The 21325-nt window shown below is 42.1% G+C and overlaps 1 protein-coding gene across 7 annotated transcripts in view; it reads right to left on the minus strand.

Annotated features, from left to right (window-relative positions):
* Window positions 1–19672, minus strand: part of P2RY8 (P2Y receptor family member 8) — a 36682-nt gene extending 17010 nt beyond the window's left edge. Inside the window, exons 1-3 of one of the 7 annotated variants that reach the window (XM_056328207.1) lie at window positions 19478–19672; window positions 17011–17129; window positions 15889–15973 (exon numbers count right to left, since the gene is read on the minus strand). The gene's annotated coding sequence lies outside the window, so the exon portion shown is untranslated. Of the gene's footprint in view, window positions 1–14626; window positions 14795–15752; window positions 15974–16203; window positions 16226–17010; window positions 17130–19477 lie in introns of those variants that run through there. The other 6 variants (XM_056328205.1, XM_056328209.1, XM_056328204.1 and 3 more) reach the window with 6 other exon arrangements.
* Between the last annotated feature and the right edge of the window lie 1653 nt (window positions 19673–21325).

Here is a 21325-nt window from a genome sequence, read left to right on the forward strand (position 1 = left end):
CAAGGTTTGGTGTGACTCAGTCTCCAAGTGAGGTGCCACACACTGTGGCAGCTGATTAATTGCCCTAAATTACTCTTCTCCCAGCTGTGGATCAAACTATTGAGTTTCAGCTGAGGTCTAGCTGAGGCTGGGGGTCTAACCTCAAGCAAAACATATGGCCTTGTCAGAGAAAGAAGGGGGTCGCTAGGCGGCATGAGCTCTCAAACTGAGTCTACAGGACAAATCGGAACTTGACTGTGGTAAAAATTCAGGTGTGGGGAAAAACCCCCACAACGTTCTTACCCTCTGGCACTTGAAAATCACATAACACTATTCCCTTCACCCAAATAGTTTAAAAGGAATAGGAAACTAAAACCGTCCTGTTCCACTAAAACCTACTAACACAGTAAAACAAATACAATAATCTGGCAGGAAAGAAATACGCTAAAGAACATAAGAATGCAAGCACACCATAAAGAAGCAGTCCCACCATGGACGAGTAGTCCCTGCCTTTCTGAGGAGAACAGACACTTACTGACAGAGAATGGCAAGCCGGAAAACAAGCTCCTACAGACGGTGGTCCTTTAGTGGCACAGATTAAAATGTCACCTGGTAAAAAAGAGAAATTCCAGCCCGTGGGGAGCTGCTTAAGGGCTTTACAGGTATTTTGGTCTGTCTGAAAACTGCTTGTTGTAGATAAAGACTGTGAAAGTCATGGAATACCTAAAGACAGACTCTGAGGTAGTTTTGAAGACTGATACCATTATCATAGAACCACAGAATGACTTGGGTTGGAAGGGACCTTAAAGATCATCTAATTCCACACACACCCCCCACCATGGGCAGGGGCACCTTCCACTTGACCAGGTTGCTCAAAGCCCCATCCAGCCTGGCCTTGAACACGTCCAGGGATGGGGCATCCACAGCTACTCTGAGGAATTTGTTGCAGTGTCTCATCACTGTCACAGTAAAGAATTATGCTCTGATAAGACACTAATAACAATAGAGCAGTAGGAGACAGCTCTCTGGTGGCAGAATTTGGGTTCTTAGGAGCCCTAGCAACATCTAAGTGATGTAGTCTGAAATATTATGGCACTTCTGCATCTTCAGTATGTAACCTGAAAATAGATGCATAGGAAAATTATATAAATGTACTAATAATACATGTTTGGTACAGATGGCATGTATTCAGGAAAATGTTGTTCGACCTAAACTAAAACAGGGAAAGGCTTTTGTTACTAAATGTTAAGGTTATAGTTTTTAAAATAAAGACTAGAGAAAGCCAACTGGCACAGAAAATCATATAGTTCTGGATGACACATACTTAGGGGTGGGAATGTTATTAAATCCTCTGTATTCTTAGAAAAAAGGACAAGAAAAGGTATTAAGTCCAGGAAGGAACCAGACACAGTTTCTATGTGTGAAGTGTATGAAGCAGATCCCGTAAACGAGTCAGCCAGAAAAAAAAAAACCACCACCACAGATATTTGTGTCTCTACAGATACATAAAAAGTGTAAAAATGTTGAGGCTGATTGCACTGGTTTTCAGCTTGGAATCTGACCTAATTTAGGCATCTGAGAAGTCTGATGAAAGAAAGTAACTGTTGGAAATTATATGGCCAGGGCACATGCTGATACAGCCCTGCCAAAACAGGCTGTGTCACTGAAGGATCGGAACTACTGTATTACAGGAAGCTTTGTGTTACATCCAGTAAACAATTCGGCTTCATCAACAAATGAGACCCAATTTCCACGGGCTGAAGGCTGTAGCTGAAGGACTATCATCGATCACATGATGAGGATGGTAAATGTGGCAGCGATGTGCTTGGGATAGAAAACCAGCAGTAAGAGCAAACAATACAGAAATAACAGAACTCTTCAAGTACCCTAAACAAACTGGGCAAATGCACCGAGGTGTGACATGTGTGTTCAGGCATGACACATGTGACTCCTCGTGGAAACCACCCGTCCAAAATGCAGAGGGGAGCTCCTCGCAAGCAGCAGCTCTTGACTCAGGCCTTTGTCATCGGGAGCCTCGGCAGCAGCAGAGGCGCCAACCTGGGGTCTCCTGCTCCCCCATCAGGGCACCTAAGAGCTTTGGCCTGTAGCCTATTGCAAATAAATTTCTGTAATTTCTGCCACTTAATTAAACAAATATAGTCTACATCTGTGTGTGAGGTTTGACCCTGCCTGTGTTTAGTGGGTATGTTTAAGGAGACAGAGCTTCTACTTTGCTTTTTTTCCTGGATCCTTAAAATGCTCAGCTGGAAAATACACACCAGGTTGTCCTGGCCATTGCTTTGGGCCATTGGAACAAGCAGTGGTGGATAACGGCAAAGCCCAGCAGAGAAGGGAGCCTACTGATTAGCCTGGCCCTTTGCTACACAGGTACAGAATTAGGTCTTGGAGAAATACCAAAGGAAATTCTAATATCACTAAAGAATCCCTTTTCTTCTTAAAAACATCTTCTCTTATCCCCAGAAAAGCAGATGCTCTGGCTGAAGGTAGAGAGGGCCCTCAGATGGTACTCCAAGCGTTGCTTGGGAATAATAACCCACATGCACTTGTGTCTGTTCTCTGCTGGGGAGGCCGGCTGGCCGGAGACATCCTCTGCCCGTGCTATCAGGCTTCCTCAGCAGGGTGATGGCATGCAGCCTGCCTGCTGCAATGGTCCTGGCTGCTGAACCGTTCTTGGGAACCCGTGGGGAGAAGTCAGGTAACGTAAACCAAGTCTGCATCAGGGGGCCTTCTTGTGAACTAACTGTGCAAAGAAGCACGTTCCAGCAGCCAAAAACCTTCCCTAAAGCTGTCTAATCTATTAGCATCGATGTAAGGTAAAAATATAACCTGTTGGTCCCAAAGAAATGCATAATACATGAAAATATTTGATGAGAAATGAGACTTGATAGAAAATGACAGGCTTGAAACTGGGGCTCTCATGAGGGCTTCCCTATCAAAAGGTTTTGGTTCCCTTTTTCACTCTCTTCTAGTGCCATAGATTTCGAAGGAGAATTGCCGCTGGTAGCTCCTTCACTGGCAGGCACCGGATGCTTTGGCAGTGGCTGAAATGTGATTGCAGCCCCCACAGCAGCCAGCTTCTCTTCTGAAACCCCAAGGATGCCCTCAGCTTCCCGGGAGCAGAGGTGGGATGGTGCTTTTGGAAACACAACATGCACCCTTGCCCGCTATGAAAGATCAGCACCAACTACTTTCTCACTTCTCTTTCTGAGGATAGTGGAGGTTATTTAATTTTTGCTACTGCTTAGTTCTGTTTTGGAACCCATGGTATGTGCTTGCTCATGGGAAGTTCAGGGGCTTGGGGCCATCTCAGGGTTTTCCCACAGACCTGCCAAGCCTGCGATCTCCCCAGCTGGCTGAAGTCACCTGGGGCTGGGGCATAGTTTCTGCACATGTAGGTGGCTGCCAGCCTGCCTTTCCGTGTGGCACCAGCCCGGCACTGGAGAGGTTTGGTGGGGCTTGCAAGATGGAGTCGCCGATGCCTGTGATAGTCACGTAGCATTACGGCCCACAGTGGGTTTAAAGTGGTTTGGCAAGCAAATGATGGAAAAGGCCAGTGTTTTGAAACCCATTCAGAGAACTGAAGGAAACAGGTCCAAGTCCTTTTTATTTTAAGGTCTCAGCAAGCCTTTTATAAAAACGTACGGGCAATGCAAATTCCCGGAGAGCAGCTTTAGTATCCTTTCCTTTTCTGCGTGTGTTTTTCTGTCTCTTGCTCTGCTGCATTGCCATACACATAAATGGAGAAGGGGAGAGGAAGAAAAAGAAAGCAGAATTTTAAGCTTTAAAATAAATCCATTTTCTGGAGGATTGGAATTTAGTAAAGGTTGTGTATTATATTTTTTCATAAAAGACCCTGGAAAAGCAAAATAGATTCTCACCACCCCTTCTACAACCAGCCAGCCAGCCATGCAGGTGAGCAAAGCTGGAGAGCTCTAACATCTTAGATAGCAAAGATAAGAGCGCAGTGATAAAATACATTTCATCACATGATATGGGGAAAGTTTTGTACAAGTTAGGACTAGCTGCTAAGTGCAGGTTCCTCTTTCAATTCTCTGAAACTCTTTAAAAAAACCTACACACACACACACACAAAAAAATATTTCAAAAGCGGTTTCCTCAGTTCAAACCTCTCACCACTCCCACACCATCTCAATAGATGTTACCTCTAAGACATGCTATAAACTACATATAAAAATTACTTGTGTTTGCACCGCATAGACTGATAGTTTTTAAAGCGTTCTGTCATATCATGTTATAAACTACCATACACAAACTCCAAGACTTGTTATTTAGTTTTCTTTACCTGTTGCTTTCCTGTAAAAGGAATCTATCATTTTTTTACCAAGACTAGTAAAAAGAGAAGACACCTAGCAATTCATCAGCTAAAACCTATCCTTTTTTTTTGAAGGTTATACAATCACAACAGGAAATATTTTGAAATGGTCACACTAATCACAAGACAGACTACTTTTTAGGCTGAACATGTGTTTATACCAGTCTCCTATTTTTAGGTCACATCACATGCCAACTCCTTGCCATTACCATTTGTATTTTAATTATAGATTAAATAATAACTTTCACAGTCTTCAAGAATAATAGGATCATACTTCATTCTTGCTTTGTTCTTACTTGCTATACTCAAATTTATAATCTGACAGAAGCAAAGAGTGAGAACTAGCTAGTTTACTTTTACTTAAATGTCTGGCTTTTGTTTGCCCTGCAGTTGCTGACCATTTTTTCTTGTTTCTTTAAGCACCTGCAGCAAAACAATATTTGGGGAAGATGCTAATTTTGGCCTAAGTACTCAAAAGGAATCAGACATCCAAATATTTTGGAGGAGTCAGTCCTTAGTAGCAGCATTCCTGATTGGTTTCCATGCACCTTTCTGCAAAAGCAAAAGCAAAAGTAAGCTGGTCTCCTGCTGCCAAAACTGTCAATGAAAAAGTAGAAACAATACTTTGACCAGGAGATCAGTATGTCAGTGACCTCTCTGCAATGGCACAATAACAAAAACACTATGACTTTCTAGATTAGAGTAAGGATCTACCTTATTGAACATCCCTGTGTAAAAGGATGGCTCTGGCACTCCAAAAGCACTTCCAAAGTGCTGGGAAGAAGTAGGCTGAGGACAACACCCACAACGAGTTTCATCATTATATTTCCTGCAGAAAGCCATGTCAATAAGGAGATGAAAATGTTATCATCTTCTCTGTATCTTTTTGTAAAAATGCCTCCTTGCAATAACAAGCAGTAGATGATTAAGAAGTGAGACGCTTCTGAGAGATGACAAGACTGTAGGTGTGTCCTTGGGGTTGATAATCAGATTGCCTTCAGTTCCAGTGCTGTTTCATGTGCTCAGTGCCTTTTAAAATATCATTTTTCTACTCTGATTTAATTTATCATTTTTTTTTTTAATACTAGTAATATATTTGCACTGCTCAGTTACCTCACTGGTGATGGTTTAAGAAATATTAGATGCTCCAAGTATTACAAGGAGAACAAGGGGCTTTTCAAATTGGAAGCACAGCACCTGCTTCTATTTCATTGAAGAAGCAATCTGTCTGGGAGAATGCTACAAAAACACGGAGTTGAGCCAGGCAGCTTTTCTCTGCTGAATGCCTTTCCTAGTCTGCTGGGGCAGGATATCTGTTCTCAGTCTGGCAGAGGAAAAGTTCAAATGTCTATGGGCATACCATGATCTGGGAGGACTGGTTAGCTGACTGAGTGGCAGTACTGTATGGAATATCTGCCAGGATTTTTGATCTGAGAGAAAGGCCATTGGGACTGCTGCAAAAGCAGAAAGGCAAGTACTTTTACTTGACTGCCACTGAGGCTTACAATAGACAGCGCAGGCAATCCATCCTGGGTGGGACTGTGCTCACCAAGGGATGATTTGACTGCACGAACCAAGGAGATTCTTCTGCAAAAGGGGCACAATCCCAGAAGGCAGAGCAAGGCAAGTGTATGTTTGTGGCTCACATTATACACCCAACATCAGGCCCAACATCATGTTCATAAGCCTGACCCATTTGTTGGCATTCACCCCAAACTCACACTACAAGTGAAAAGATTTCTTCCCAGGTGGAATTTCCAATATTTGACCTTAATGTTAGAATTGAAAAATGGCTTTAGGAATCTAAATACTCTCATCACTGTGTTAAAACTGAGGACTGATGTCTTCAACTGCTCAGCTTTTGCTAAGGGTGCCTGATGTCAGAAGGACGAAGCCCAGTTACTAAGTGCTCAGAAGCACGTATATCCTAATAAACAATTCGGACTGAAGGCTTGAAATGATCCACAGCTGAGGAGTGTGGAAAGACTGTTCCTTGTGCTGTATCGTTTTGAGGACCTAGTATACTATAAATAGTCAAAGCACTTATTTGAGACTTACTGGAGTAGATCCTGCATGGGATACAGCCAGAAGAAAGGTGGCAATGCTATGTGCTCTTTAATCCTGTTTAACTAATCTGATTGGAACCAACCATTCTTGCAGAAATACATTAACCACCAAGTTAAAGTTATTAATCTACAACTTATTTTTACTTTTGCACCTGAATTTGTTCCAGTGTGCATGGTGCAACTGGGATATAAAATCCATGGGTGAGAAAAAAAGACCATAGTGTTTCGTTCAGTACCTGAGAGGAGAAGACATCCAAACTGCAGTTACCATTTCAATGTAATTTGTATGTTTTATATGAAGTGACTAATAGAAACTCTTATTGCTTGGTGGGAGGTGTGGATTCAAATCTCATCACTCTGAAGAGAGAAATGAATTCCTATCTGCCACATCCCTATTGAATGATATTTAGGAAACGTAAGCAATACTGTTGTTGCTGGTTTGGATCCTTCCATTTTTTGTGAGATAAGCATCTCCAGCAGAAATATCAGTTGAAATACATGTTGTAGGTAGAGGTCTCCTTGAATCCCTCAGCAAAATGCCAAAAGCTACGGTTTTCGTGGGGACCAAGGCATTTCTTGTTGTATAGCTTGCTTGCTGTTCAGTGTCCTGGTTTTCTGGATCTCACTCTAAAATGCCTACTTGTGAGTCAGTGAGGCACGGGACATCTCAGCTTGGGCCATGGAGACTCCTGGGCAGGCAGCTGCCTTTGGCTATTTATGTACAGCCTGGGGTAGGGGAGGTGTGGATCGTGGGCGCTCTAGGCTCTCTCTGTGGATTTGCACGGTGTATTGACTGCCTCTAGGTACTTGTTGCTTTCCTGTGCCTCTGTCCTTTTTTTTTTTTTTTTTTTGCAATTGAGCAAAACAAACCACAATCTCTTTTTACACCCAGTTTCTAAAGAAACTTTTAAAACTGTTTTTTAGCTGAACTGTGGCTTTCTTTAGCTTGACTAGTGACATGAACAAGACATCAGATATCGAGTGTACAAAGTCCTACACTGTCTTTTGTAATATGAGGTATTCAGTCTTCTGAGGACCAGAAAATCATATAGTACCTTGCAGTTTGTGGAGATTCTTCCCCTTGGGATATTGTTGTATGATTATAATTTGGGCAGAAAAGCCCCACCACCACTAAAGAAATAATTTTCTATGTTGATAATTGATTTGGGAAGTCTCATTATTTGGGTATCACACTTTAAGGTACAGGGAAGGGCTCAATCTAAAAAGAAAATTATCTGAACATGGTTTTGACAAATGCAGTCCCCTGAATATGGCTGGAACTGGACATTCTAAAAGATGGCACAAAACCTCACTTATTGAAGAGCTTTCTGTCATAACTTTTGCATGATTTTATCAATTGTACTGCACTGTTTTAAGAAGTCATTGAAAGGTTTGCAGAGGTTATAGCATAAGAGATCTTGAGACTTTGTCTGGAAAAAACATAGTTATAAACCATGAGAACAAGACCACTGATTCCAGTAAATTAATACTAATTAATTGGATGAATACTTGCTGTAAAACTGGATACAGAACAGATCTAACTTCTTGAGGCATTCTAGAAAAGAATGGAATATCTTCTAAGTAAATGGTTACCATATTACAGCAATGGTTTTCATCTGCTTTTCCGATGAGAAACTATCTGAAAATATGCTTGGCTTTCATACTCCCAGTTGGTTGGGAAGATGCATAGATCAACTTATTCATAGACTGTAAACAAAGAAGAAAAGCACGAGTATCTATGAGATTGTATATTAAAGAGTTAAGAGGAAGGGAGGAGAAATAAGGAAGTAGTGGTTGAAACAACCTGCTTTTAAGCATACAAAAAGTTTAAAAAGACTTGATAACCTTTTAAACAGAGTGTATAAACAACACAGAAGAGCCCCAAACTAGGTGTTTATTTTTCCTGGGGGGTGAGGGCATTCGGAAGTAGTGGAAATTCTAATAGGAACTTCAGAAATGGAAACTGTGCACTTTTAGCGAAAGAACAAGCAAAGGTTTCTCCCCCACCCAGACTGAAACATGAAGTGAAGGTATTATTTCTAATAATGAGAAGAGAGGTTGTTTTCCAAACTCTTCCCGTGTGGGGTAGCACCATTTTTTTCTACCCAGTTATTTAATTTGAGATCTATTAGATCAAGGGTATATAAAACAGAGCAAGTGCAGTAACGTACTTTACCTTGGGGTTTGCCACTAAGGACAGCCGGATTGTCAGTGTCAAAAAAACAAATGCAAAGTGATTTGAAAGAACATTTATGTACTCTACGATTCTGATGTGATTCCAATGCTATGCTGGCTTTTAAAACATTATGCTGTATTTGCCTCTCTCTCCACAAGGGGAATACTCTTGTCCTTTGTCATCATTGACAGTAGTGATTCAGCAGCAGCAGTGCAATCTTTGTAGCCCTAATGCAGAAAAAAAAAGTTCTAACACTAAAGTCACTGTATCTTTCAGATGTGTGTTCAAAAATGTTCTGTCATGTGCAACTGTCTGAACGTAGGGCATTGCCAAAATCTATGGCACTGCGTTTCAGCAGTGTGCCTGGTCATGTAAAAGGACTTAGATTAGTGATGGTTTAGGATTAATTTATTTTGTAAGTAAAATCAATGTGAATAAAATTATTATAAAATAAATAGATAAAATTGAAAATATTTCATTTTGACCTTAGAGCTATTTAGTAGTTTAATTGCTGCGAGTTTAACTTTGTGCTTCTATATAATCCCATTTAACACTTGTGCATGACGCAATAAGACAGCACATAACAGTGTGTAGGATTTTTATTTACCAGCAGCACTGTGAGTTATCTATCTTCACTGCCTTTGATGGCTATACATCAAGAGAATGAAGCTTCGGCTCAGATCTTGAAAAAGGAAATAAGCGCCCAGCAGACAGTCACTACAATACATTTCTCCTCCTCTGGAGGAGGAGGAGGAGAGCATTGAGGCATTAATGTTGACACAAAAAAGTGCAGACCGAATCTATTTCAGGGGAGGCTTGGATGTTTTTCTTCTTCCCAGAAGAAAGTAAAAGGGCAGAATGGTGCTGGACCGCAGAAATGGAAGGTGAGAACCAGGACTCTGTCGATCACAGTGTGGGTAATGTGCACCAACAGGCTGGGCCAGGCAATGCTTTCTATGAGCCAGTCAATAAATACTGTTCACAGAAACAACGTAGGCTGCTTAGACTTAAAAGTGAAAGACTCTGGCTTTTCAGTACACCTTCTTACCTGACAAATGAGGTTTGTGGTAGGCATGTGGCCTCATCTATAGGGGAAGGATGTGATGTGGGAGAATCCAGAGGGGAATGTGGGAGCCCTGGGTCACTGCCGGCCAGAGCAGGCATCAAACACTTCCACTTGTTCATTTTTCATTAATTTAGAAGCAAGAATATAAACAAACCCCAAACAACTACTTAGCCCAGCTGCTGTTCAGCTTCATTTGAAAAAGATCTTTGGTCTATATTCACAGGTCTGTATTTCCCGTCTCTCCCACAATAAATGTGACTGTGTTAGCTAATTCTAGCTAAATTTGATAGAGGGTGTAGGTCCCAAGATTAACCAAGTTTCTGTGCATTGCATTAAAATATATGGCCAATTGGATGAAAGCCTTGGACTAAGACATTTATAATTCCACCTAATGTTTTTTAGTTCCTTTCCCTGATTTCTGCAACTGCATATGGTTTTCTATGTGTCATGGTCATAATAACTCTGGAGAAGGTTGTAGACATGTGCAACGACAATGATGACAATCTTCACTATGTAGTAATCCACCATAAGTCACAGAATTGTAGAAAGTAAATAGGCTAGTGTTTTCTACTGCCCACAGAGCCACTGGAGAGCTTGTTGGTGTTCTTCTCCCTTTTGGGAGAGTATCACCGTGAGTCTCATGTTAACCACTCAAAATGCCTCTCACCCTTCCATTTTTCAGCCTGGGTTTGAAGCAGTAAAATTGTAGCTGGGAATAAGTGGCAGAGTATTTAAAGTGGTTATAAAAACCAGTCTGCAAATCCTACACGAAATCCTGCTTGACTCAACACATGACAGATCCAATTTATGAATGAGCCAAGACCCAGTGAATACATCTGTCTTCCATTGGAGGAAACAGGAAGCAAGAGCGTTTAGCATTTGTCTCTCTTTGGCCCACAGCTGGACATAAACTTATCTTCATTATAGAAGCGTGACTTTATTTCTAATGCCTGGCACACTCTGAAATTGTGGCCAGTCATTTATGAGCAAACCTCTACTTATTAATGTCCTGTTTTCAGATTTACTAGAAAAGTTTAAGTCGATGATCTATGGAAGGTGAAAACTTCTTCTTTGCTGAGGCAGGTTGGCATAGAGGAGCATTTGCAGCTCCTGTAGCATGTTACTCTGAACCGTGAAATTGTCGGCAATGACAGACTGCAACACTACATATTTTATTTCAAACATGAGGAAGTCAAATTGCCAGGTGCCCCCCTGCTCTTTAGAAGCAGGCAAAGATGTTTCTGACCACCTATTTTTCCTTCTACACTCCTGACTACGCTAGTCCCAAAGACAAGTTAGAGCAGCTAGAAGAGTAGGCATAACCAAAGGAGCTGATATTTCTGTAATACAGCTTGTCTCTCTGCCCTCCTACTGCTAACTGGCATAGGAATAATCCTTCCACATGCTGGTGTTCCCTGTATAACAAACTGATCCCTAGGCACTGCTGTGAGAGAGTTCAAAGTTCCTTTCTGCAGTACTGCAGCAGCAAAAACTGTGAAGTTCTGAGAATCCACACCATTCAGTGTAAACATTCTCAAGCTGAGCATAGACCAACTGTCTATGTTATTGATATCCAGATCAGTTACAATTTCTGCCTCTCGTGTAGTGGTAATCGTGTACTCATGTAAGACAGCCCACAAACATTCACAGGAACAGACATGTGAGTTGAGTAAACCTATCAGCCTACTATAATACGTAAAACTATGCCATGTCCTGTTAGTTTCTCTGAGAAGTGTTGTTGATGGAAAACTTTTCATTTAAAAACTGTAAAAAATAATTTCAGAAGAATATATGATTTAAAATCTCAGACATGTAACATATGCTGGACTTGAAACGCCTCCGTGATGAGTTTGTGAGGCTATTTTACCCACCAAGACCAGATTTTAAAGTTACATATCTATACAACAGAGAATTGCTGAGATCATGAAAACCAGACACCCAGCAGGAAACATCATTCTTCAGCCTTTTAGAGGTGTTAATGATATCTTTACACACCACAGGAGAAATGTGTGAGAGGGTCCCAGATATTTTCTTTGACAAGCATGACATGTAGGTCACAAACTGGGCTCATAAAGAGATGCTATGTGCACACAAAGCAGTGTTGCATTAAACTTAAGGCCTTGGTCTTGCTCCTGCTTAAGTCAATCCCACATTCTTGTACTAGCAGCCAACATCTGTTCGCTGCAATTATAGATAAGGTGCAAACTTTTTGCCGATTTATTATTTCTAATGACCACAACAGCTTTGATTAGTGCATTGATTATTTAACCACTGTGCAACTGAGATCATCAGCTTTGCAGAGACCTGGGATTGAGGGGAGCAGAAGGTGTCCCTCATGAAAATGTCTTGCCTTTTCCTTCCTTGTCAAAATACTCACGATGCTCATATACCTCAGGAAGGCCTCTGCTCTAACAGCCTGCACAAATAAACTGCTGAAAACCCTGGCAGCCAGAATTTCATCAGCAGGCTCCTGCTTTGCAGTTTAATGATCCTACTAGTGAAAAGCTGGAAACCAACAAGCTGAAGAGAGCCACCCAACCAGCCACCAAGAAACTTTATCAGTCAGTGGCTGGAAAATGGACAAGCTTAACACCGCCCATTTCCATTTGATCTTTGTTAAAATCAATGCCCTCCCAGCAATTTTCCAAAGTTTTCCATGTGTTGAACATGCTTGCTCTTTCTCCTAGGAGGGTGCTGTAGAGGAGGAGTTAACAATTTCCTACTCTGTGACTGTGTTTGGAAAGAAAGTACTTGTATTTCTAAAGAAGCAGCGTAGTCTTACTGATGTGCTTTAAGCATGCTCTCGAATGGCACTATGCAAATTCTCTCAGTCCTGCCAAAATTCAATTGCTCTATAATTGCAAATGAATATCTGCTCCATACTTGTCCTTAAGTATCTTAAGTACTGCTATCTTAAATACTGCTATCTTCCGTTATGAGAAGCAACTTTATCAGTCAGCGGCTGGAAAATGGACAGACTTAAGCCTGCCCATTTCCATTTGATCTTTGTTGGAACCAATGCCCTCCCAGCAATTTTCCAAATGCAAAACACCCCATGAGAAAGATTAAGACTTTCTTCCTTTCATTGTTGAAGGAGTGACACTATGCCCTATGTATAGTACGCTGCTCAAACTCTTGTCCTCTGTACCAAAGAAATGACTTTTTGTGGACTTTTTTGTGGCATCCAGTGTTATAGTATCAAAGTGCTTCAAAAAGACCTGCACATTTCTTCTTTGCAGCCTTCTTCTAATGTGAAGATTATTTAACCCCATATTACAAACAGGAAAGAGGAATGGAGGCCCTGAGCTGCCGAGAACGTGATTTCTAAGGGTATTTGATGTCACATAAAATGTTACTGTTTCAAAGCCACATTTCTATTGACTGGATCTGGATCTGTGAGTACTCAATGCTTCTGCAGGTCTGACTGCAAGTCAGACCCAGGTGTCTTTCAGTAAGCATTTGAAAATGAGGAACTCACTTGGTGCCTGTTTCTGAAAGCTTAACCCCTTGAAGCCAGATCTGAAACAAGATTTCAGGCTCTGTAAGATGAGCATCACGTGGGTGGAAAGATTAAGGCACCAATGAAGATTTAGGTGTCTCAGAATGGGATATGAAATAGCCAGTAAAATGGTGAGGAACAGTGTGAAGTCAGCGGCCTTCACATGCCACACACATGGGTCATCTGGAGAAGACTATGGATGAGCCTTGGAAACATGAAAACTTGGAAATAAAAATCTTTGTGAGTCTCACAGAACATCCTCTGTCTCACAAGTAAACTAGTGTGAGACCTGAGCCTTGAACCTCTTTGTGAATGTTCCTTTTATGAAAATCCCCTGTTGCCTTTTCTTTCTGGAGACTGAATATGGCTTGCTACAATCTTTTAAGACAGTTGATACAAGAGAAACACTTCCCTGTCTACATGACAGAGCAGCGGTTAAGGTCAGGAAATAGATGCCTTGAGTTGCCTCCCAAGTCTGACCATGGGACTTATTATCTCAGCAGAAGATTGTTTTAACCACAAAGCTGTTGGGTACTGTTCATGTTTCATATCAAAGATGCGCAACAAAAAATTATTATCAGTATGACAGCCCAGGGAAAGACGAAAATGCCATGCAAGAGGGCAAGAGATTCTCTAGCCTAGTGACAGGGGCAGTCATCCACTGTAAGGGAGTGGACGTGGCCTGGTACCTACTCTTTAGATTGGCCTTTGGGGTTATTCGGTGACTACTTAATGTGAAATAGTGTATTTGAAGACAAGACTAGAAATGAGGTCTTTTGCCTTCGAGCTGAACAATATTTCAGGCACCTGCTCCTCTTTTGTCCCATGACCACTGCCTGCTCTCCCAGCCTCAACTGGTCAGATGCTAATCAGCCCAGACTGTGGAAGCTAGCATACCATCTAGCTAGCAAGGAAGGAGAAGGATAAGGCTTTAAATACTTTTCAAAGAGAGTGTTGAACATGCTTGCTCTTTCTCCTAGGAGGGTGCTGTAGAGGAGGAGTTAGCAATTTCCTACTCTGTGACTGTGTTTGGAAAGAAAGTACTTGTATTTCTAAAGAAGCAGCGTAGTCTTACTGATGTGCTTTAAGCATGCTCTCGAATGGCACTATGCAAGTTCTCTCAGTCCTGCCAAAATTCAATTGCTCTATAATTGCAAATGAATATCTGCTCCATACTTGTTCTTAAGTATCTTAGGTACTGCTATCTTAAATACTGCTATCTTACATTATGAAAAGCAACTGCTAGGGTATAATTCCCCAGTAGTCAGAGGGTGTATGAGAATTGCTCCTCCTTGGAGCCGAAGCTCTGAAGTTCCACCCCAGCTCCATTTAAGGCACTTCTCACGTATCCTTTTCTTATGGAGGTGCCCTTTTCTCAGCATCGCAGAAGACTTTTGAGGTAGCATCGGTGGCAGAATACTGTTTTCCAGGACATTGCTTAGTCACTAAACTCACAAGGCTACTTTGCCTTTTCCTGTTGTCCTACCTCTCAGTCAGCATGTGTCCTCCAGCAGCAAGTAGGTGAGAGCTGATCAAGGAGACAGGTAATGGTGTTCCTCTGAATGGACTGTTGATTGATGTTTTGTGTCAAAGTGTTCTGCAATATTTACACTTAGGAGACTGAGGACTATACCACATGCACAAGGCAGATGTTATTACAAGAAGGGTATGTCGATATTAGTAAATTAAGCGCTGTCAGAGCTGGGCTCAGGCTATGAAAGTCAGTTCCCTGGGCTGTGACTGTTCTGGCACAGTTTAGTTTCACACCAACTAATGCTCCCACAAGCAAGTCTGGGCCCCACACAACCACCTTGTGTAGTTTAGGAGTTATCATAGACCAGGGACCATTCCCAAAAAGGATTTTAGATGTAGTCTCCATGTTTCAGGGGCTGAGAACAGTTATTACAGATGTGTCAAATAAGCTAAAGACCAGGGCATGACTGGTCCCAGCAAACGCCTGTAATGCAAAATTAGCTGGGTAAAAACGTCTTTTCTGTCTAGACCACTAGAGGGAGCAGACAAACTTGCTTTGTCTTTGAAGATTTATTTTTGGGTTACTGGGACCTGGATATTTCAGGTTTTTCTCCAGAGCATTTGAGGAAAAGAGCTGATAGGGGGTCATGCCTTGCTGTCCTCGACAAACCCACTTACATCATCTGCAGCATGTTACCCAAACGCTGCCCTTCTGCCGTTAACCGCTGCCCAGACACCGCCCTCTGTCCTCACCCACCTCGATTTCGTACTACCAGTTTTCCTCTTCTCTCTTTTTTTTTTTTCCTCCCTGTCCCTCATTATTTCTGTTCCTGCTTATCCACAGTTTCCTATCCCCTCAGCCACCATCTGTGCTCCAGGAGGATTTCCCCTTGATCCCTGCATTGCTTGACTGTCACAAAGTGAAGTAACACAAGTACAAAAGGCTTATGCTCCCTGCCTTCCATGGTAGCCCAAAGTGGGGTCTACTTAGTCTGCCCAGGATCCTGGGAGAACAGGATTTCAATTGGGCATGATTTAGAGAGTCTTGAAGACCGATCATATTTATGAGGGGTTGTGCAGAAAAAATAATCCAAATAAAAAGTCTTTACAAGATGATTCCTTTCTTTGTGCTTACTCACCTACTCAAAGCAGAGGCTTGTGTTCCTGAATATTCTCTTATTGCCTCAGCAACTGCCTCATACAGCTAAACTCTGCGTGTAACATCCTGCCAAAGAAAATGCAAAACTTTTCATCTTAAATGTTGATCAGACTTACAGGCAGCTCCCCAAGGAATTTGTCTCGCCGTGGTCACTGCTGATGTTTCTGTGCTGCAGCAGATCAGATTTCCTCTGAGTAAAAGCTGCAGAAAGGACCAAAAAGAAAAAAATATTTTAAGAATCAGTTGTTACAAAAAAAAAAATTTCTTAAAAGGAGTACATCTAAAGATAATGCCGAACAGTGACAAGCACTAACACTGCCTTTCATAGCCTTAAAGCACCATTCACTAGCTGTAAAATGTACCTGTGCAGGATTACTAAAGATGCATAATATCCACATCTGAAGATGAAGAGAAGATAAAAGAGCACATACTTTTTGGTGATTTGATATTTTCCCTTCTTAGTTTTGCCGATCTGAATCAGGTGCAGTGTATCTAGTAGTAAATAACCCTAGCTGCCTCATCATGACCATACTGGTGTGTAATTTCTGTTGTTATTTCAAGACTTAATCAGCAGTTGGGAGAACAAGGATGTAAGGGTAAAATTATTTTAAATTCACCAGCTGCTGAGCATGATTTCCTCATGCACTAGTGTGAAAATGCAACAAAAATGTGCAGCTCTTGATGAACAAGCTTGTAGATGCCTTGCCCCAGCCTGAGCAACTCTTGGCCCCTCATCAGTCTGTGTGTAAAAAGCCAGAATCTCTCTATGACTGAACCAGAGCTAAAATCCAGCATTTAAAAAAACTGAGCTGTTGCATGATGTATGTACAGATCTCTCTCTGTCTTTGTCTGTCTGTGTATTTAGCTTTAGTTAAATACTCAACAACACTGAAAAATAAGACTATAAATGGAAAATTTCAGTAACAATGGAAGGCTTCTGACCAAAAATATATGGAAAAGAGACAGATCAAACTGACATTACCAAATTAAAAGGATGTAGAAAATAAGGCCTGTGGGATATTTCTCATTGCTTAGCACCTAAATTTAGACAAAAATTGGATTATATTACGCATTTTGAACCTCTTTTAAAGTATCAAACCTAATTCTCAGGCTAAAAGCTCCTCTCAGGTTTCCTGTGGATAAATAGGAAGCCCAGGAGGAACACCAACTTGACCTTCCTATTCGAGAGCTGGCAGTAAGAGTAAACAAGACCAAACAACAGTCCCAAAGACATTTACTTGTAAAATGAGGTCATTTCATCCAGGAATTTTTGAGGTAGCAGTCAAGGGCCAAATGCTCCCATTTCTACAAAGTCATTTTTTGGAGAAAAGCTCCACTTTCAAGCTCCTTTTGAATGCTGTGAAAAACATGAGAATGGTGTCAATAAATATGCCTGAATGAAAAACAACCTTCTGTCCATCTGGAGGCTTTACAAACATCAGTTGTCAGCGGTGAAGCTCCCTGAACTTCTGCTTCAAAACAACTTTTTATCTGGAACCTATGCACATTTGAAGTAAAGTTGTTAGGCGGCAATACGTGTGCAAAACACCAACACATCTTTTAAATACATGGAGAAACAGTCCTGGTGTCTCTTCATTTTTGAGCAGGACAGAGGGAGCCCACCACAGGATAACTTCTTGAGGCTGGATTGTGGCCTGCTGGGTTTCTCCCCACTAGCCACTCGACCAGAACAGAGCAGTTACTGTGAGAGACCACATTTTCTAGGGTTTGTTTCTTTTCCGTCCTGTTATGCCACTACATATAACGTGCGCCTCCCCCTGACAGAGAGCTGAGCACACCCTTTTCCCACACCAAAGATACTCATGCTGAAAAAGCACTGAAAGCAAACGTTTTAAATCACCTAAATTGGCCTTTTTTTGTGCTTACAGCCATCAGTGAGAGCAAAATTGTCTACACAGGCAGATGTATCCGAGTTGAACCCAAACCCGCCCTGAAAGGCAGAAGGCAAGTAAATACTTTCAATAAAGGCACCTGAAGAGATGCTAAAAAATGAAGGCAGGAGCAGTGGGTAAGCAGCTGGCTGGTGACAGGGGAGGCCCAGGTTCAGTTTGCTCTTCCCACACAAAGCTGCTTAGTACTGTCCCTTGAGCTGTGCCTATGCAGTAACTGGGAAATGTGACTGCAGGATGGGTAGGCACACCTCAGCCTGCTTTCATCTTGCAAGCTGTAGCACAGGCTGCAGCTAAGGCCGTACAGAGATGTAAGGAACAGCATATTGCTTAGTGTCAATACTCAAACTGAGAAGATTAAGGCTGATGCAAATGCTTCTGCCCATGCCATGGACTTCCCTAGCAGAATGGTGATGTGCTCTCTGGCTGCGTCTAAATGGACAAAGGACATGCAGCTGTTTGCAAGGGAAGACATGGGATTCTTGGTCAGATAACCTGCACTGGGGAGCTGTGAAAACCAGGGCACAAGTCTGGCATCAACTGGGATTCATCCAAGTTCCCCACCTGTAGATGACAGTGACAAAACTTCCGTGGCTCACACAGCCTTTTAAGGGTGAAATTCATTACAGAGGTTCAAGTGCAACTGTAGTGGTAATCTCACAAGTAGGCTGGAGGTGATTTGGGAATTAAGTCCAAACACTGATGGGACTTAAGTGTCTGAATCAAACGCTTTTGAAAACCCAGCTAGATTCTGCCAACCACTGTGTATAAAATCCAGAAAGTGGATACCAAACACTGAGCAGAGCCAAGCATCCAACATCTAAACATTAAAACTGAATACAAGCAAAGACTTAAAAAACCCAAATGCCAGAAACCTGAACCTCCAGTGTACGACTTCACCCAGGAATCCTCACAACACATACAATTTCACTTTCTGTAGGGCAACTTGGTGTCAGCACATTATTATAATAACTGCCCTACAGATGGCTTTTTTATGGTTTTTTCTGAACTATTTAAAAAACTTCCACGCAAATAGTCTCTCTCCCTGGCTATTAAGAGACAACAAATGCAGTATGCAAGAGTGCACTGTGTTATGAGACTTCCTTCTGGTGCCTGTCTGTCTGAGTTCAGTTTTCATGCATCAAAAGACCCCGCTGAAATTATATCATTTTATGATATGGTTCCACAGTCACTTCTGCGTGTGTGTTTGATTGCTGCAAACCTCAGGAAGAGTCTCAGGATGACTACAATACGTGACTCTGCAATAGCTAAAGATAGATATCAGGTCCAGATTTACAAATAAAACGGGTCTAAAATGATCTGTTGGTTTTTTTTTTTTCTCTCCAAATAGGTAGAAGCTCATTCTTCCTCCTTTTAAAAATACGCTTGAAGACATGCTACAATTTTTACTACTCTCCTTGCTAAAGCAAACTGTACACCTAGGAACCCTTTATTTTGATAGCGATTTGTGCAGAGTTAACTCCTTAAAACTGGTGGTAAGAATTTTCTTTCTCTTTTACTGCAGTATTTGTTGTAATAATTCTGACTTCTGACTATCTGTAACATAACTTCTTCATTGTCATTGCTCTATTATTAACCCATACAGTTTGTTCTTTATTTCTACAGTTCACAGTCATCTGGCACAAAGACACACACTTCTTGGATTGCAATGAACTTTGTTCTCCCTTCAGATGTAAATAATAGGAGGGAGAACAAATCAGTCTTGACTGAGCCTGACTCCACTGAAAAACAATTCTGAACAAACAATCAAGAAGTGAAAAGCTGTACTTCTTACCTGGTCTGGGATGTACAGTGCACCTTGAAAGCCTCTTAAGTGACAGAGAAGAATTAGAAATAGTTGAAAGTTTGTACCATCCAACCACAGGGCTCAGGAAATGACCGTGTATTTTGCAACTATTAACTCCTTCCTCACTTCTAATTTACTTTTTCAAGTACAGTAAAAAAAATCCATCTTACCCTTCCACTGCAGTCTGGGAACTAATGCCATGCCCTGCACATGATTTCTGTTTCACATTAAGAATATGCAGGTGGCCAGAGGAGGTGACGCTGATCACCTCCATTGAAAAGAGGATTTGCAGTGTCTTCTGCATAACTGTGACCAAGTACATTTTACTGTTGAGTGAAGCTTATGTGATGAAGTGTAGAAATGACTGGGCAATGGCTTGAAGACGCTTAGAGCAATATTCTCAACATTACTTCAGTCTTGTGGTGCCGAACAGAGAAAAAAAAAAGTTATTTAAAGGGGCAGCATACATTGCATTCTGTACAGGCATTTGATGTATGTATGGATGTATGATACTTTTATGCACAGGGGGTCTCTAGGTGAAAGTCAGGCATGCTGAAACATCAGGAGTTAGGTCCTATGTGCATAAAAACCTTTCTGCCCCTAAAACCCTGATTCCCTTGGCTGAACATACCTGTTTCACTGAAAGGCATTTCTGAGCCTAAGCACTATATAAACCCACTAGCCTGAAGGCTAGTAAAGGCCAGTTCCATGCAAGAGCACAGGCAAGAGCACAGGCTGCCTTTGGGGAGCAGGCACCTCCACACTGAACCTAAGGTGGCACAGGGATCTCTGTGTGTGGGTGCTGAGGGGTTCAGCACCCCAAAGTGGATTCTCCCCACCAAAACGGCAGGCTGAGAAAGAAAATGCTTCAAGCAGTGTGGACTGTAACACTGCAAACAGATGTGCGTTTTGCACCCTTCTCCTTTCTTATGATTTAGAAAACAAACCCTGGACATATGTGTATGTATGTCCTTTCCACAGCCCTGAAGTCTCTTTGCCTAGGCATGTGTGTGTTTTATTTAAAAAAACTTAGCGGGGAGGGAAGTGTCACTCCCTGCATTTGGGATGTTGGTAGAGGAAGAGAGAATAGAAATGTCACCAACATGCACTTTCATACAACAGTTTCTTAGCTCAAGCACTTGGCTATGATGGTTTGGGTTTAGTTCTCTTTCAGAAGAGCTAAACCTGTGTTTTGGGTATAAAGCATGTCAAAAATCCAGAGAAGCTAGAGGACGTAGGGATCTAGTCCATTCTTCTCAGCAAAGCACAGCTGACAAAGCAGGACTTGATGTGTCAGCAAGTCTGTGCTCCACCAACTTTTCCATGGGAGAGGCTTTGCATGAACTACACAAATTACTTTAGTAAGGACCACATCTCAGCATTGTCCATCTCTTGGTGGATGGTAGGTTTCTGGAAGAGGCTTATGTTTTGATTATTACTGCTTATAAGACCTTGTCACTCAGATCTTGTATTCTTCTCAGCAGCGTGGCCCAGCTTCACAAAAAGGACTGGAAAGGGTGTGCATCCCAGCCATGTGCTTAGGAGATTATCCCAGAAAGTGGGAACAGGGAGCCTGAGCCTGTCCAGACTGAAGGCTTTTCCACTGCCTGGGCCAGTGTTCTGGATTACTGCACCGAGGATGGCCAGGACCACCTTCACAGCACAGCTCACAGCCGCCCTGCCTTCTGCAGAGTGCGCTGCTGCACCCGTGTTGGAAGGGGTTCAGGCTCCTCTGGGCAGGCAGGCACCATGGGGTGCTTCCTTCCTCCCCCAGATGACAGCAGATCTGGTACCTCAGCTTGCAGCCTGTGGGCCTTCTGAGCCTCTGGACAGACC

The sequence above is a fragment of the Falco biarmicus genome, chromosome 2, assembly GCF_023638135.1.
Source record: "Falco biarmicus isolate bFalBia1 chromosome 2, bFalBia1.pri, whole genome shotgun sequence".
NCBI lineage: Eukaryota > Metazoa > Chordata > Aves > Falconiformes > Falconidae > Falco > Falco biarmicus.